This window comes from Physeter macrocephalus, chromosome 18, assembly GCF_002837175.3.
Source record: "Physeter macrocephalus isolate SW-GA chromosome 18, ASM283717v5, whole genome shotgun sequence".
In the NCBI taxonomy this organism is placed as follows: Eukaryota; Metazoa; Chordata; class Mammalia; order Artiodactyla; family Physeteridae; genus Physeter; species Physeter macrocephalus.
In genome coordinates this window covers 9,451,469-9,469,616 of record NC_041231.1, presented here as the reverse complement: position 1 = coordinate 9,469,616, position 18,148 = coordinate 9,451,469, and the positions used below count along the sequence as shown (strand labels likewise).

The 18,148-nt window shown below is 36.8% G+C and overlaps 1 protein-coding gene across 2 annotated transcripts in view; it reads left to right on the top strand.

The window, feature by feature from the left end:
- Nucleotides 1-18,148, top strand: part of SYN2 (synapsin II) — a 169,763-nt gene that overhangs the window by 72,472 nt on the left and 79,143 nt on the right. The window lies entirely within an intron of this gene.

The following is an 18,148-nucleotide window of genomic DNA, read 5'->3' as shown; positions in this document are numbered from 1 at the left end:
GATGTGGAAGACTTTACTGTAATAACTGTCAGCATGTTACAGGAGATTTTAAAGATTCTTCCCATTACATAACTAGGCCCTTGATAACTTACAGTTAAAATATTTTTAATCATTGCTAGGCCCTCCTAAACATAATGGAAGTCTCTAAATTCCCCTTCTTCATATCCCTCCATGAATTTTTTTTTAAAGGAAAAATAAAGTGAGTGCAAACTGAATTGGGAAAAAGAAAAAGAGCTGTGGAATGAAATTAGAAATCAACCACAGGAAGAAAACTGGAAAAATCACAAATCTGTGGAGACTGGAAAACATGCCAATGAATAACTCCTGGGTCAACAAAGAAATCAAAGGAGCAGTTTAAAAATTACCTGAAGATAAATGAAAATATGACTTAGCAAAATCTATGGGATACAGAAGAAACGGTACTAAGAGGGCAGTTTATAGCAATACAGATCCACCTCAAGAAACAAGAAAAATCTCAAATAAACAATCTAATCTTACACCTAAAGGGACTAGAAATGAAAGAACAAAGACCAAATTGTAGCAGGAAGGAAATAATAAAGATCAGAGCAGAAATAAATGAAATAGAGATTAAGAAGACAGTAGAAAAGATCAATGAAACTAAAATCTGGTTCTTTGAAAAGATCAACAAAACTGACAAACCACTGGCAAGATTCACTAAGAAAAAAGAAATGATCAAACAAACAAGACCACTGTCTCACACCATACACAACAATTAACTCAAAATGGTAAAAGACTTGAATATAAGACCTGAATATAAGGGACTTCCCTGGTGGTGCAGTGGTTAAGAATCTGCCTGCCAATGCAGAGGACACAGGTTCAATCCCTAGTTGGGGAAGATCCCACATGCCGTGGAGCAACTAAGCTTGTGTGCCACAATGCAGAGGACACAGATTCAATCCCTAGTTGGGGAAGATCCCACATGCCGTGGAGCAACTAAGCTTGTGTGCCACAACTACTGAGCCTGCACTCTAGAGCCCGCGAGCCACAACTAATGAGCCTGTGCGCCACAACTGCTGAAGCCCGCATGCCTAGAGCCCATGCTCCACAACAAGAGAAGTCACCATAATGAGAAGCCCGTGCACTGCAATGAAGAGTAGCTCCTGCTCGCCGCAACTAGGGAAAGCCCATGCCCAACAACGAAGACCCAATGCAGCCAAAAAAAAAAAAAAAAAAAAAAAGATTCAGGGAAAAAAAAGACCTGAATATAAGAGCAATGGCTGTTCACTAAGAAAAAAAAATCAGAAATGAAAGAGAAGAAATAACATATACCACAGAAATAGAAAGGATTATAGGGGAATATTATGAGCAGCTATACACCAACAAATTGGACAACCTACAAGAAATGAACAAATTCTTAGAATCATATAACCTTCCAAGACCCAATCAGGAAAGAATAGAAAATCTGAAAAGACCAATCACTAGCACAGAGATTGAAACAGTAATCAAAAAGCTCCCAAAAGGACTTCCCTGGTGGCACAGTGGTTAAGAATCCGCCTGCCAATGCAGGGGACACGGGTTCGATCCCTGGTTCAGGAAGATTCCACATGCCACAGAGCAACTAAGCCTGCAAGCCACAACTAAGCCCGTGAGCTACAACGACTGAGCCTGTGTGCCACAACTACTGAAGCCTGTGCGCCTAGAGCCCGTGTTCTGCAATGAGAATTGCCACCGCAATGAGAAGCCTGTGCACCGCAGTGAAGAGTAGCCCCCACTTGTTGCAACTAGAGAAAGTCTGTGCGCAGCAACAAAGACCCAACACAGCCAAAAATAAATTAAAAAAAAAAAAAGCTTCCCAAAAAACAGAAGTCCAGGACCAGACTGCTTCCCAAGGTGAATTCTACCAAACATTCAAAGACTATTTAATACCTAGCCTTCTCAAACTATTCCAAAAAATTAAAGAGAATGGAACAATTCCTAACTCATTTCATGAGGCAAACATCACCCTTATACCAAAACCAGAAAAAAATCAACACAAAAAAGAAAATTACAGGCCAGTATCTCTGATGAACATAGATATAAAAATGCTTAACAAAATATTAGCAAACTGAATTCAACGAAACATCCAAAAGATCATGCACCATGGGTAAGTGGGATTTATTCCAGGGACACAAGAATGATTCAACATCTGCAAATCAATCAACGTGATACCCCACGTTAACAAGATGAAGGATGAAAACTTTCATCTTGTTATTGATCATGTCAGTAGATACAGAAAAAGAATTTGACAAGATTCAACACCCATTTATGATAAAAACTCTCATAAAGTGAGTATAGAAGGGATGTACCTCAACATAATAAAAGCCATGTATGACAAACCCACAGCAAACATCATACTCAATGGTGAAATATTGAAAGCTATCCCTCTAAGATCAGGAACAAGACAGGATGTTCACTCTCACTATTCCTGTTCAACATAGGAAGCCCTAGACAGAGTAATTGTGCAACAAAAAGAAATGAAAGGAATCCAAGTTGGAAAGGAAGAGGTAAAATTGTCACTATTTGCAGATGACATGATTTTATATATAGAAAACCCTCAAGACTCTACCAAAAAAACTATTAGAAATAATAAATGAATAATGTTGATGGATACAAAATAAATATAAAGAAATCTGTTGCATTCCTATATGTTAACAGTGAGCTAGCAGAAAGAAAAATTAAGAAATCAATCCCACTTACAACTGCAATGAAAAGAATAAAATACCTAGGAATAAATTTATCAAGGAAGTGAAAGACCATTACACTGAAAACTATAAGACCTTGTTCAAAAATATTGAAGAAGACACAAATAAATGTAAAGATATTCCATACTCATGGATTGGAAGAGTTAACATTGTCAAAATGTCCTTATTACCTAAAGCAATCTACAGATTCAATGCAATCCCTATCAGAATCCCAAAGACATTTTCACAGAAATAGAACAAAAAATTCTAAAATTTATATGGAACCACAAAGACCTTGAATATCCAAAGCAGTCCTGAGAAAAAAAAATAACAAAGCTGGAGGTATTATACTCCTTGATTTCAAACTATACTACAAAGCCATAGCAATCAAAACAGCATGGTACCAGCAGAAACAAATACATATCAATGGAACAGAATTGAGAGCCCAGAAATAAACTCATGCATCTATGGGCAAATAATTTACTACAAAGGAGCAAAGAACAGACAATCAAGAAAGTATAGGCTCTTTGATAAATGGCATTGGGAAAACTGGATAGTCACAGGCAAAAAATAAAAATAAAAAAGAAACAAACAAAAAAGACCACTGTCTCACACCATACACAACAGTTAACTCAAAATGGATCAAAGACTTGAATATAAGACCTGAAACCATAAAACTCCTAAAAGAAAACATAGGCAGTATGCTCTTTGACATTAGTCTTAGCAATATCTTTCTAGATATGTCTCCTCAGGCAAGGGAAACAAAAGCAAAAGTAAACAAATGGGATTACATCAAACTGAAAAGCTTCTGCACAGTAAAGAAAACCATCAATAAAAGACAGCCTATGAAACTGGAGAAGATATTTGCACATGATATATCTGATAAGAGATTAATACCTCAAAAATATAAAGAATTCTTACAACTCAACAACAAAAACAACCCAATTTTAAAATGGGCAGAAGAGCTGAATAGACATTTTTCCAAAGAAGGTATACAGATCACCAACAGGCACATGAAAAGATATAAAATATCACTAATTATTAGGAAATTGCAAATCAAAACAACGAGATATCACCTTCATCTGTCAGAATGGCTATTATCAAAAATGGCAATAAATAACAAGTGTTGGTAAGGATGTGGAAAAAAAGGAACCCTCATACACTGTTGGTGGGAATGTAAATCAGTGCAGCTACAGTGGAAGACAATGTGGAGATTCCTCAAAAAATTAAGAATCTGACTACCATATGATCCAGCTATCCCACTTCTGGGTATTCATCCAAAGACTATGAAAACACTAATCCAAAAAGATATCTGCACCCCCGTATTCATCAGTGGCATTATTCATGATATCCAAGATATGAAAACAATCTAAGTGCCCATTGACAGATGATAAAGAAGATGTCACACACACGCACACAAACACACACACACACAGCTGAATACTATTCAGCCATAAGGACGATGAAATCTTGCCATTTGTGACAACATGGATGGACCTTAAAGTATTATGCTAAGTGAAAATAGTCGAATGGAGAAAGACAAAAACTGCATGATTTCACTCACATATAGAATATAAAAAATTAAGAAAACAAACAAAAGAAAACAAATGAACAAACCGACAAAAACACATAGATACAGAGAACAGAGTAGTGGTTACCACAGTGGAAGGGTTGGGGGGAAGGCATAATGGGTAAAGAGGAGCAACTGTATGGTGACAAGATGGAAAATAAATTTTTGATGGTGAGCACGTTGTAGGTGTACAGCAATAGAAATATAATGCTATACACATGAAACATATAATGTTATAAATCACTGTTATGTCAATTGAAAAATAATTTTTAAAAATTGAAAGAAAAATTTTAAAAGTGAATGTAAGCTAAATTTGAGTGCAAGTAATAAGTGAACCTAAAAGTTGGATTAGCCTTGGGAAGAATGTTAATATCAACACTGGGATGCACAGACTAAACCTTCTGTCCTCTGAAAGGTGGATGCTGACCCTGAAACTTTACTGCTGACTCACATTAAGATAGTATCTCAAAGGAAACTAAAATGGTAAGATTGGTCACACACTCCCCTCCTCCTTCCCAACTTCCCAAATGTAAAGCCTCTTTGGGAGGAAAACATCCTTAATTTTCGTTTTCAGGATTTCTGCAGATTAAGTTCAACCAAATATGAGCTCACAATCAAAGATTACTAAACATACGAGGAAGCAAGTCACCATGAGTGAGACAATCATAAATAACAAACATCCAATTCAGACTCCCAAGGATTTCAGATATTAGAACTTGCAAGTAAAGAAAGTAAAATCTTTATGAAAGACATTTGTAAGGAAATATAATAAGAAATTACCAGAAAGATTTGGAAAAAAATCCAAATAGAACTTTTAGAAATAAAAATTCTTATCATTGAAAAAAAACTCAATATATTGGATTGATCCATTGACAGATGAATGGATAAAGAAGGTGTGGTACATACATAGAATGGAATATTACTCAGCCATAAAAAAGAATGAAATAATGCCATTTGCAGCAACATGAGTGGATCTAGAGATTATCATACTAAGTGAAGTAAGACAGAGAAAGACAAATATATGATATCACTCCTATGTGGAATCTAAAATAATGATACAAGTGAACTTATTTACAAAACAGAAACAGACTCACAGACTTAGAAAACAAACTTAGGGTTACCAAAGGGGGCGGGGAGGAGGTTGCGATTAACATATACACACTACTATATATAAAATAGATAATCAACAAGGACCTACTGTATAGCACAGGGAACTCTACTCAATACTCTGTAATAATCTGTATTGGAAAAGAATCTGAAAAAGAATAGATATATGTATATGTATAACTAAATCAATTTGCTGTACACCTGAAACTAACATGACATTGTAAATCAAATTATACTCCAATATAAAATTTTTGTAAACAGAAAAATAATAAGGTTTCAAGGTTCTGTGTTTGTGTTTTAGATACTTCACAAGAGTGGTAGGGAGAGAGCAGATGTCAGTCTGGCCCATAGTAGACTCTTAGTAAACACATGCTGAACTCAACTGAGACATGCAATAGTGATTTGAAAAGTTAAATAATGCAGTACGAGAGTTAAACAGAAAAGACAAACCGTCAGTGGAAAAAGAAATGAATTGGATTGAACAGCAGATTAAATACAGCTGTGAAGAAAATTAATGATTTAGAATGTTGATCTAAGAAATTGCCTAAAATAAAGGACACAGACAAGAAGATGGAAGATATGAAAGAGAAGCTATGTGATATGGAGAATAGAATTAAAGATCTAAAATACATCTAAATTGACGTTCCAGAGATGAAGAGATAAAAAAGAGGCATTATCCAGAAAGATAATAGAATTTGAGCTGATAAAAAAATCTGCAGAGGAATAATCACAAAACAAGATTTTTTTTAATACTAAAAAAAAAAAAATCTTACACCTATACACATTGTAGTGAAACTAGAATACTAAAGAAAAAGGGAATATCTTTGAAACAACCAGAATTTAAGTGATAAAAGAACTACAGTTAGACTTGTAGGCAGCAACGTCTTTACAAATACTTCATTTCTTTCTTTGGGCCATATAGTAGGATTGCAGTTCTCTATTCCTTGAAGTTAAGTGTAGCATGTGACTTTCTTTGATGAATGAAATATGAATAAAAATGATGTCACTCCCTGAAGGACCTACATGTGAGTCAGCACTTCCATGTTTCCTGTCTAAGCTATTACGGAAGCATGTGCCAAGACAGAACCTTTAAAAGTCTGAGTCCCTGGGTGACTGTGAGGGACAGGACCTTCTGTAACTTGTGTAGAAAACGTAGTGTGAGCACGAAATAAACTTTTGTTGTGTTAAGCCACAGAGCTTGGGGGATTGTTTATTACTGAAGCAAAACCTAGCCTATCCTAGTTGATACAGATAATAGACTTCTCAAAAGTGATAATAAGAGCCAGAAGAACTGAAATGGTATTTCCAAAGTGATGAGAGAATATAACTGACAATTTAGAATTATGTACCAATAATGACTAATATTTAGAATTTACAAAGTGTGAAATACAGTTATAAGAGCTTTATATTAATTCATTGAATCCTCACGACAACTCTATGAAGTACATGCTATTATTATCTTCATTTTACAGATGAGGAAACTGAGAACCAGAGATGTGAGGTGAATTTCCTTAAGTCTACAATTAGTAACTAACAGAACAGGGATCCAAACTCAGGTAGTCTGTCTTTCAAGAATGAGAGTGAACCATCTAGCAGAGCTTTGTTTAAGGAACTTCAGGAATAAAGAAAGCAAAAATCCCAGAAGGAAAGTCTGAGATGTAAGAAAGAGAGGTGAGCAAAGAAATGAATAAACTTTTCTCTGTAAGTCTAAATGAACATTGTAAAAAAATAATGTATAATTATGGAATTAAAAAAGACAATTAAAGGGACTTCCCTGGTGGCACAGTGGTTAAGACTCCACGCTCCCAATGCAGGGGGCCTGGGTTCTATCCTTGGTCAGGGAACTAGATCACACATGCATGCCACAACTAAGAGTTCACATGCCACAACTAAGAGTTCACATGCCACAACTAAGGAGCCAGTAAGCCGCAACTAAGGAGCCCACTTGCTGCAACCAACACCCAGTGCAAACAAATAAATAAATAAATATTTTTTTAAAAAAAGACAAAATCCCAGACAACAATAGCATGTCAGACTAAAGGGGGATAATTGAAGTATTCTAAGGTTGTGTTTCTCCGTGGTATTGCATCACTTGGGAGCTTAGAAATGCAGAATGCAAGGCTTACCTCACACTTAATTGGAATCTGCATTTTAATCCCCAAATTATTCATATGTACACTAAAATTGAGAAGCACTCTTCCAACATCCATGAATTGTTGGGATGGAGATTATATCAATTAACTTCAAATGTACTTAAAGTCAACAATATAATTTCAAGAATAATCACTTAAAAAAGAATTAGCATGTATATAACTTCCAAATCAGCACAGGACTCAGAAAACTTGACTCAGAAAATTAACAAATTAAGAAAGAAGGAGGCAAGAAAAGAGAAAAAAAGACGTACAAGGCAAATCAAAAACACAGTTGAGTTGAAACATAACAGTAATTCCAATAAATGTCAGTGGCCAAAATTAACCAGTTAAAAGAGAGAGTTTATCAAGTAGGATTTTAAAATAATTCAACTATATCCTTTTTACAAGAAACACCCAAAACATAAGGTCATGAAAATAAAAATATCAAAAAGATATACCAGTCAAATACTAAAGATAAGAATGCTGGGGGAAATAAAATTTTTTTTAAATTAAAAAATTTTTTTATTTTTAAACTGCAATGAGGTATCACCTCACATGCATTAGAGGGCTACTATCAAAACAAAAACAAAAGAATGCTAGGGGAGCAATAGTACCTCAATAAAACTCTTTAGAAAGTAAAAAAAGAATGTTAGTGTATCCATATTAATATCAGACAAAGCATATTTTAAGGCAAAAAGGTTCAACTAAGAAGATTTAATAATACTAAAATGACCTCAAAATATATAAAGCAAAATTGATAGGACCACAGGGAGAAATGTATAATGCAGTATATTTGGTAGGAGGTTTTAATACATCTTTCTTAATTATTTGAAGGTCAAGCATCAAAAAAGCAGTAAAGATATAGAACACTTGAACAACATATTTGCATGATCTAATAGGCACATATAAAGATCCTGCACCCAGCAATTAGAGAATATATAGTTGACCCTTGAACAACACGAGTTTGAACTGTGCAGGTCCACTTACACACAGATTTTTTTGGATAAATGCTTACTACAGTACTACACAAGTACTACCGTGGTTGGTTGAATCCTCAGATGTGGAACCTCAGGTTTGGTTAGGAGGGCTGACCGTGTTATTCGCAGTTTCCACTGAGCTGGAGAGTGGAAAGATTGGTGCCCGTAACCCCCCACATGGTTCCAGGGTCAACTATACATCCTTCTTAAGCACGTATGAAACACTTTTCAAAACAAAACAAAAAATAACTAAGAAGGAAGAGATTGGTGGTACAGATAAGTGTATTATAGATGATTGTCTTCAAAAGATTTTCCTTCTAAATCTTTATTTTGAGCATTGCTAGCACTAAGTGAGCACAATACATGTAATCACTGTTTCTGAAGCCTTGATCATCCCTGTGAAACTCATCTATATTTTAAATTTTCAAGCCCTGCCATGAATTGAGAGGGAACTGCTTGTTTCTCTGACAACAAAATTGAATTGTATGAGCAATCTGATTTCATCTGTTCATCAGGTTTAAATTAGGAGAATGCCAACTCATGCAGCAGCTGCAGTGTTAGGCAAGGGCTTTGCATCCAGTCACTAGAATGAGAGGAACAGAGATTTTGGAATTCTGGGGCAGAGCCTTTCTTTCAGCATTCTTGACTCCTAAATTTCGACTTCTTTGCGTATGCAAAAGCCTGGAAAAGTAATTTTTGGCCTTTCCAATATACCCCACCCCCTTATAGCCAGAAGTAACCTCCACCTCCTCTGAGTCACTGCAGTCTTTTATCTATGCACAGTGTTTGGCATGAAGTGGTCATCTAACAAGTGTTTGAATGAGAAAATGGAAGGGAAAGAGGGAGAAAGAAGATCCACGCTTTCCAGGGGGCTTGGTCCTAGGTAGCCCAGGAGAGGAAAGAAAACCTAACTTATCAGAAAACAGCCTTGCTCTAAGGCAAATCTGGTGCTCCATGAAGAAGGAAAGCATCAGGAGCTTCCTAATGAAACAATCTATGATATTCTCAAAGTCCTTTAGCTGTAGAATTCATATAGCGACACTTGAAAATTTTCTCTCAAGATTTTTGGAGAACACATGGACTCTGTTATAGTACAGGGAAACTTCTCTAGCCTGGCTTGAAGGGAAGCTATGTATTATTCCAGACCTACCTTGCCACCTTAGCAGACACGCTGAACTCATACAATTCCTATGGTAATAGTTTGTTGTGTTAGTTTTCTGTTGCTGCGTAACAACATTCATTTATTAGCTCACAGTTCTGTAGGTCAGTAGTCTGACAGGGTAGCTAGATTCTCTGCATAGAGTATTATAAAGTCAAAATCAAGATGTCGGCTGGGCTGAGTTCTCGTCTAGAGAAATCTGCTTCCAGTCTCACTCTTGTTGGCAGAATTCATTTCCTTGCAGTTACAGGACTGAGCGATCCCTGTTTCCTTGCTAGTTGTCAGCCAGGGGCCACTCTCAGCTCCTAGTGTCCGCTTGCATTCCTTAACATGTGGCCTTCTCAATCTTCAACCCAGCAGTGGCACATCAAATCTTAATTGTGCTTCAAACCTCTGACTTCTTCTACTCCCACCAGCTGGAGAAAACTGTGCTTTTTAAAGGGCTTGTGTGATTAAGTTAGGCCCACCTGAATAAACTCCCTCTGTTAAAGTCAGGTGTTCATGGGAATAAAATCCATCATATTCAACAATCCTGGGGATTAGGGCGGGAATGGGGCCATCTTAGAATTATGGCTACCGCATTTGTATGTATGTTTTATCTCATTTACTAGGTCCTAAGAGTCTTGAGGACTCTTAGGAGTCCTTGCACATAATAACACTTAGTAAAGACTGATATTTACATCATCAGTGACTAAAAATTAGTGTTAGAGGTTATGTATGAGATTTATAATCTTATTCATGTTTAAATCCCTAGTGTCTGACATAGTGTATGATTTATACTATAGTTTTAGCAAATATTTAGATGAATTAATGAAAGAATGAATAACTAATTGTATAATTCAGGGCTATGAACACTATTCTGATTATTATGTAGCATGGTATATTTTTCTAAAATCATGTGTAGTTCAGTTTGTAGTTTTTTTGTAGTTTTAATAAAATGATAGAGTACAGATAGTCTCCTAGTTATTTTTTAATTGCTTTAAAAGCAAAATTTTGCAAACTGCTTTTTCACATAAATATCTTCTATATTTTTCAAACATACTATTTCACATAACTCTGTGCCTTATCCTTTTTTAAAAAATTAATTAATTTATTTTGGCTGCCTTGGGTCTTCGTTGCTGCAGGCAGGCTTTCTCTAGTTTTGGCGAGCGGGGGCTACTCTTCATTGCAGTGCGCAGGCTTCTCATTGCGGTGGCTTCTCTTGTTGCGGAGCACGGGCTCTAAGCACGCGGGGTTCAGTAGTTGTGGGTCGCGGGCTCTTGAGCGCAGGCTCAGTAGCTGTGGCACCCCGGCTTAGTTGCTCCGCGGCATGTGGGATCTTCCCGGACCAGGGCTTGAACCCGTATCCCCTGCATAGGCAGGCGGATCCTTAACCACTGCGCCACCAGGGAAGCCCTGTGCCTTATACATTTTGATTCCAGATACCCAGCAGAAGTATTCCAAGTAAAGAAAGAAGTACTTGAAGTTAGGTATCAGAGGGATTAACCATTTCCTCCTGGCATCCAGATGGATGCCAACAGTAGGTTCCAAGACAAGTTTATCTTTGGAATTGAAAGTCTATTACCCTGGGACTATCTAAAGTTAATGTTTTCCTTCCTGCTTGAGTAGCTTTTTAACCTGTAGTTTTGAGTGATGGGTATTATTGTTGCAATTTAATGACATTTGCTCAGCCCTTATTGATAATCTGTTCAAAAAATAGATTAGTGGGTACTTATCCCATCAGAGATCTTGTCTGTGTAATGATGTTACTGTAATCAGACTGGGTAATGTAATTTTCCGCTTAGCTCAGTTGCTAATGGTCATCCAGAGAGGTCATTCCTATTTGAGATGACTCATGTGGAGGCTTCCGGAATACAATACTGTATTTCAAAGAATACCATGTAAGGAGGAACAGTATGACTTATTCATCCTCTCTGACTTTTCAGTGCAGGATGGATGTTAACCCAACATTTTGTAAAATCATTTGACTACAGAAGTCCTGCCACTGAACACCCAGTAAATTTCATAGAAAACAGTTTGGGAAAGGCTGATTTTTTATAATCTAAGAAACTAAGACCAACTCTAAAGAGCATTATAGAGTACTGTTATTACAAGTAGCTTTAGACGTCATTTGGTTGAACTACCCTATTACAGCTGGAGAATCTGAGGCTCTGGAGGGTTGAAGAGACTTACCTAGGATAGTGAGTTGGTGGCAAATCTTGGATGAAAACTATTCAGATGTCTTCTCTCCCACTTCTGTGCTTTTCTTACTATAATGCAGTTCTTAGCAAACTGATAAGCTCACCTAGCAACTGTGAGCCATAAGACCTTTTTTGCTAAAGATGACCATAACTTTAACATTGACTGGGCTTCAGTTTGGGGGTAGGAGTGAGAAGAGGGCTTTGACTTAAAGAATATACCTGAGTTTGTTTTTTTTTTAAAGAATGTCACAAAATAGCTCTTTTCAACTCTAGTTCCATTCTTTTTGTGTGCAAAGTCCCTGTTTTAAGTAAAGGCTTCTTATCTTCCCTTCTCCCTTCAGGAATAAAAACTCTTACTAAGTTATCAGGCTCCAGCCATCTTCATTTCTAACGTCTGCACTATAGGAATGCATGTTACAAGAGGGGACTTGCATTCTTCATACATTAGTGGATTTTTTTTTTTTTTTTTAGTTTTTTGTTTGTTTGATTGGGTGTTTTTTAAGATACAATCCATTTAAGAGCCAATTCTCCCAGAGCTTTACCGGACGATCTACTTAAAAGAGAAAGAGGGAGGAAATAGAAAGTGGGGGGGAGAGAGATTATATGGAGAAAACTCAAATACCTATTCCTCATATTGGGCTGTTCAATTGAAAAAAGCCATAAAGACTCAATGAGGTTTGCAGGTTGCTCCTGCTTGTAGCCTGTAATTCCATCCCTAAATACCTATTTTTTATACACGTTGAAGATTTTTCATCCTTGCTTTGTCTTGTCAGAAAGTGCCATTATCAGAAATTAAGGGAGTATTTTATAGGAAATGGAATAGAGTGGAGGCAGTATTGGAACACGATTGGAGGTCTGTGGACTTGGAGAGGTGTAAGGCAGGAAACAGCCACAGAAGATACAGCTGCCAGAGGCACAGCAGTGAAAAGGACCTGGACTTTGAAGTCACCACACTTCCTGATTTTGAGCTGTGTCATCTTAGATAAGGTATTTAATCTCTCTAGGCTTGTTATCTGATCTCTAAAATGAAGACAATGTTACCTATCTTAAGGATTATGAAGATTACATAAATCAAAGTGCAAGTGTTTATTACATTATGTTATGTTGTATTATGTTCATCACAGAAATTCGAGTTTGCCTTTGGGAAATGAGACTGAGAAATTTTTTTACTTTCTCTTTTTTATTTGAACTTTTAATGATAATTATGTGGTATCAGAAAACCAGTAAAGATATTTTTGCTTTAATGTGTTGATAAAAGGAAATACATAAGTACCTGACATTTGCTAAGTGGTCAGTTAGTTCTCTTTTCATCTCTCCTTTCCTTCCTTCCCCACTGCCAAACTTCGTGATTTTTTTCCCTGATACCAGCTCTTTTCTCTGTAGGGAAGAGAATAAGACCCAACTCTACAGAATACTCCCCTCAAGGGTTTGAGGTAAATGTAGGATGAGAGGAGGGAACTCTGCCTATCTGGGCTTTCCGTAAGAGGCCACAGAGTATATAGATTAAGGACTCAAGCCTGGGAGAAATTCAGGTATGAATTTGTATGCTGGCTCCTATCATTTACTAGCTGAGTAAGCTAAGGCAAGTTAATTTGGTGAAACTTCTGTTTTTTTCCTTTTTAAAATGGCAATATTTATAACACCTAATAAGTTGTGGTGTGTATATACTTAGCATAGTACCTGGTACATTATGATGATGCTCAATCAATGTTAGTTGCCATTGTTGTTATTATCATCGTCCCACACAGATCCCCTTCAGGTCCTTAGACAACCCTAAATGAACTTTTAAAGAACTGGCATTTCCTAAGCAGTCCTGTAGAATAGCTCAGAGAAAGTGGTCTTCGTCTTTTAGGCCATCTTCCTTTTTCGATCTCCCTCTTCTTCATCTTAAATGGGAATTCTGACTCAAAAGCTTTGAATTTGCTTTTGGTGTCAATATATTGCCCACTCTACCAGCCTACCAAATGGTCCCAGTTAGTGGGCTTTTTTTTTTAAGGAAGGGAAATCTGGAACTCTTTATCCATCAGTTCACTACACTGAGCCATTCATCTCTGAGGATATTGACTTCTGTTCCCTGTTGAAGAATCAAAGAATCCTTGACATTTACAATGTTGTGCAATCATCGCCACCATCTAACTCCAGAACATTCTCACCACCCCAAAAGGAAACCCTGTACCCACTGAGCATTTGCTCTCCATTTCCCCATTTCCTAACCCTGACAACCATTAATCTGCTTTCTGTTTCTATGGATTTGCTTATTCTGTATATTTAATATAAGTGAAATCTTCCAGTGTGGTCTTTTGTGTCTGATTTCTTTCACTTAGCATGTTTTCAAGGTTCATTTGTGTTGTAGTATATATCAGTACTTCATTCCTTTTAATGGCGGAATAATATTCCATTGTATGGGTATACCACATTTTGTTTATTCATTCATTGGTTGATGAACTTTGGAGCTATTTCCATCTTCTTCCTGTGGGAAGTAGTGTTGCTGTGAACATTCATGTAAAAGATTTGTTTGAACACCTGTTTTCAGTTCTTTTGGGTGTATACCAAGGAGTGGAATTACTGAGTCGTATGGTAACTCTATGTTTAATTTTGTGGGGAACTGCCAAACTGTTTTCCAAAGTGGCAGCACCATTTTACCTTCCCATCAGCAATATATGAGAGTTTCCATTTCTCCACATGCTTGCCAACACTTGTTATTGTGTATCTTTTTTTATTACAGCCATCCTAGTGGGTATGAAGAAATAGCTCATTGTGGTTTTGATTTGCATTCCTCTAATGACTAATGATGTCGAACATCTTTTCATATGCTTGTTGGCCATGTATACGTGTTCTTTGGAGAAATGTCTATTCAAGTCCTTCGCCCATTTAAAAGAATGGGTTGTCTTTCTGTTGTTTTGTTGTAAAAGGTCTTCGTATAATCTGGTACTAGACCCTTAGCAGGTATATGTTTGCAAATATTCTCTTTCATTCTGTGGGTTGTCTTTTCACTTCCTTGATGGTGTCCTTTGATGCACAAAAGTTCTTCATGAAGTCAAATTTATTTTTTCTTTGGTTACTTAAGCTTTTGGTACATATCTAAAAAAATATTGCCTAATCCAATGTCATGAATATTTATCCCTATGTTTTCTTTTAACAGTTTCATAGTTTTGTGTCTTACACTTAAGGCTATGATCCATTTTGAGTTAATTTTGTATACAGTGTGAGGTAAGGGTCCAGCTTTACTCTTTTACATGTGGATATCCAGCTGTCTCAACACCATTTATTGAAAACGGTGTTCTTTCCCCCATTGACTAGTCTTGGCACCATTGTCCAAAATCAATTAGCCATAAATATTTGGGTTTATTTCTGGACTATCCATTTTACTGCATTGATATGTATGTCTATCCTTATGTGAGTACCACACTCTCTTGATTACTGTGGCTTTGTAGTAAGTTGGAGTGTGAGTCCTCCAATGCTGTTCTTGTTTTGCAATATTGTTTTAGCTATTTGCGGTACCTTGAAATTCCATGTGACTATTTGGATCACCTTTTGCATTTCTGACAAAAGGCCGTTCGTTAGGTTTTCAGTACGGATTGTGCTGAATCTGTAGAACACTTAGGAGAGTATCGCCATCTTAATATTATGTCTTTCCATTTATTTAGGTCGTCTTTAATTTCTTTTAGCAATGTTTTGTAGTTTTCAGAGGTACAAGTCATGCACCTCCTTGGTTAAATTTATTCCTAAGTATTTTATTTTTCTTGATGGTTTTATAAATGGACTTTCCTTAATTTCCTTTTCAGATTGTTCATTGCTAGTGCATAGAAATACAACTGATCGTGCATGTTTATCTTATATCCTTTGACTTTGCTGAATTCATTTATTATGTCTAATTTTTTGGTGGATTCTTTAGAGTTTCTTAAATATAAGATCATATCATCTGTGAATTACTTCCCTCCCTGCTTTTTAAAAAATATTACCCATTGCATTATATGATTTCACTTCACTGGGAGTATACATTATCCCAGTGTGAGAAACAGTGTAACATATTTCGTTTTTACAAAAGAAATTTGCAATGTGCTTTCACATCTAATTTTATTCTTTCAGTAACAAGGTGGCTCATTTTTCTTTTAATAACAAGGTGGTTCATTATCCTTTTAATAACAAGGTGGCTCAAAATAATATCTCATTTTACAGATAAGGACACTGAGGCTCTCAGCAAGTTTAATGGTTTATTGAAGGCTCACATAAACTTAATTAGAGCTGAGGTCTTCTCCCTAGAGATCCAACACTCTTGATTGAACTCTAATTCCTTCATATTTTTCCTGTAGTCATTAGAACTTTTGGGACACAGTAGTTTTCTTATGAACTTGAGAGGCCTTTCTTATGACCTTGACAATTCTGTGGTTAGGGTCAGTATGCAGTAAAACAAAAAATGAAACCAATGTATGTTCACAAAAAAGACTCATACAAGAATGTTCATAGCATCTTTATTCATAAAGCTCCAAACTGGAAACATCCCATTTAAGGAGACTAAACAAACAAACTCTTATATTCATATACTGGAATATTACTCAGCAACAAAAAGGAAAACATTATTGATGCACAGAGCAACACGAATAACCTTTAAAAGATTATGCTGAGTAAGAAGAAGGCTTGCTATCTTATTTCATTTATATGAAGTTCTAGAAGAGACAAACTAATCTATTATGGAAAAAAATCAGGGCTTCCCTGGTGGCACAGTGGTTGAGAGTCCGCCTGCCGATGCAGGGGACACAGGTTCGTGCCCCAGTCTGGGAAGATCCCACATGCCGTGGAGCGGCTGGGCCCGAGAGCCATGGCCGCTGAGCCTGCGCATCCGGAGCCTGTGCTCCGCAACGGGAGAGGCCACGACAGTGGGAGGCCTGCGTACCGCGGGCCTGGCCTCCTCACCTCAAGGGGACAGTCCAGCCGTGTGCCCCCCCGTGTGGTTATATCCCAGAGCACCCCTGCTATCACTGAGAGCCTCCAAGAGTGTTGGGATGGGAATTGACAGGAAGAGCGTATGAAGAGGTTTTCTGAGGTGACAGTAATATTCTATATGTTTATAGGGGTTTGGGTTACAGAAACATGTGTTCTTATAAAAACTCAGCAAATGCACTTAATACTTAGGCATTTCATTGTGTGTAAATTTTATACCATAAGAAAGAAAAGAGTCAAGTATTAAACTTAGTTAATGATATACATGCTTAAGTATTTAAGAGGAAGTGTACAGATGTTTGAATTTACTTTGACACTGATCAAAAATATAAAATGGGTTAATGGATAGGCAGAGATATAGACAGCTAGGCAGATATGTCATAAAGCAAGTATGGTATAATGTTAATGGTAGAGTCTAGGTGGTAAGTTCTCTGTAAAATTCTTTCAACTCTCAATTTTTCTGTATGTTTGAAATTCTTCATAGTAAAAAGTTTAGGGAGGGAAGGAAACCAAATTTGGAAATCAATTAGTTCCTCTTTGAGCCCCTTCTCCTACCCACCTTCTCTTCAGCTTCATAAGATGGACATAATGAGATAAAGGAAAGTGAAAGATAAGATGAATGTAGCAGGAATTCACTCACCAGATTCCAAGCTAGCAAAACAACTTTCTGTTAACCCTAACTTCTGTGTCAGCCTGTGACTCCTTCTATGTTGTCACCCAGACTCTCTCCTCTACATATGCCCCCAAGAAACTTGCCCTTCCAGAGGGCAGACAGCAGAAGCAAGAACTACAATTCTGCAGCCTGTGGGAGGAAAACCACATTCACAAGAAGATAGACAAAATGAAAAGGCAGAGGACTTTGTACCAGATGAAGGTACAAGATAAAACCCCAGAAAAACAACTAAATGAAGTGGAGATAGGCAATCTCCCAGAAAAAGAATTCAGAATAATGATAGTGAAGATGATCCAGGACCTCAGAAAAAGATGGAGGCAAAGATCAAGAAGTTGCAAGAAATGATTAACAAAGACCTAGAAGAATTAAAGAACAAGCACCTAGAACAATTAAAGAACAAACAAACAGAGATGAACAATACAATAACTGAAATGAAAAATACAGTAGAAGGAATCAATAGCAGAATAACTGAGGCAGAAGAATGGATAAGTGACCTGGAAGACAGAATGGTGGAATTCAGTGCCATGGAACAGAATAAAGAAAACATAATGAAAAGAAATGAAGACAGCCTAAGAGACCTCTGGGACAACATTAAATGCAACAACATTCACATTATAGGGGTCCCATAAGGAGAAGAGAGAGGGAAAGAACCAGAGAAAATATTTGAAGAGATTATAGTTGAAAACTTCCCAAACATGGGAAAGGAAATAGCCACCCAAGTCCAGGAA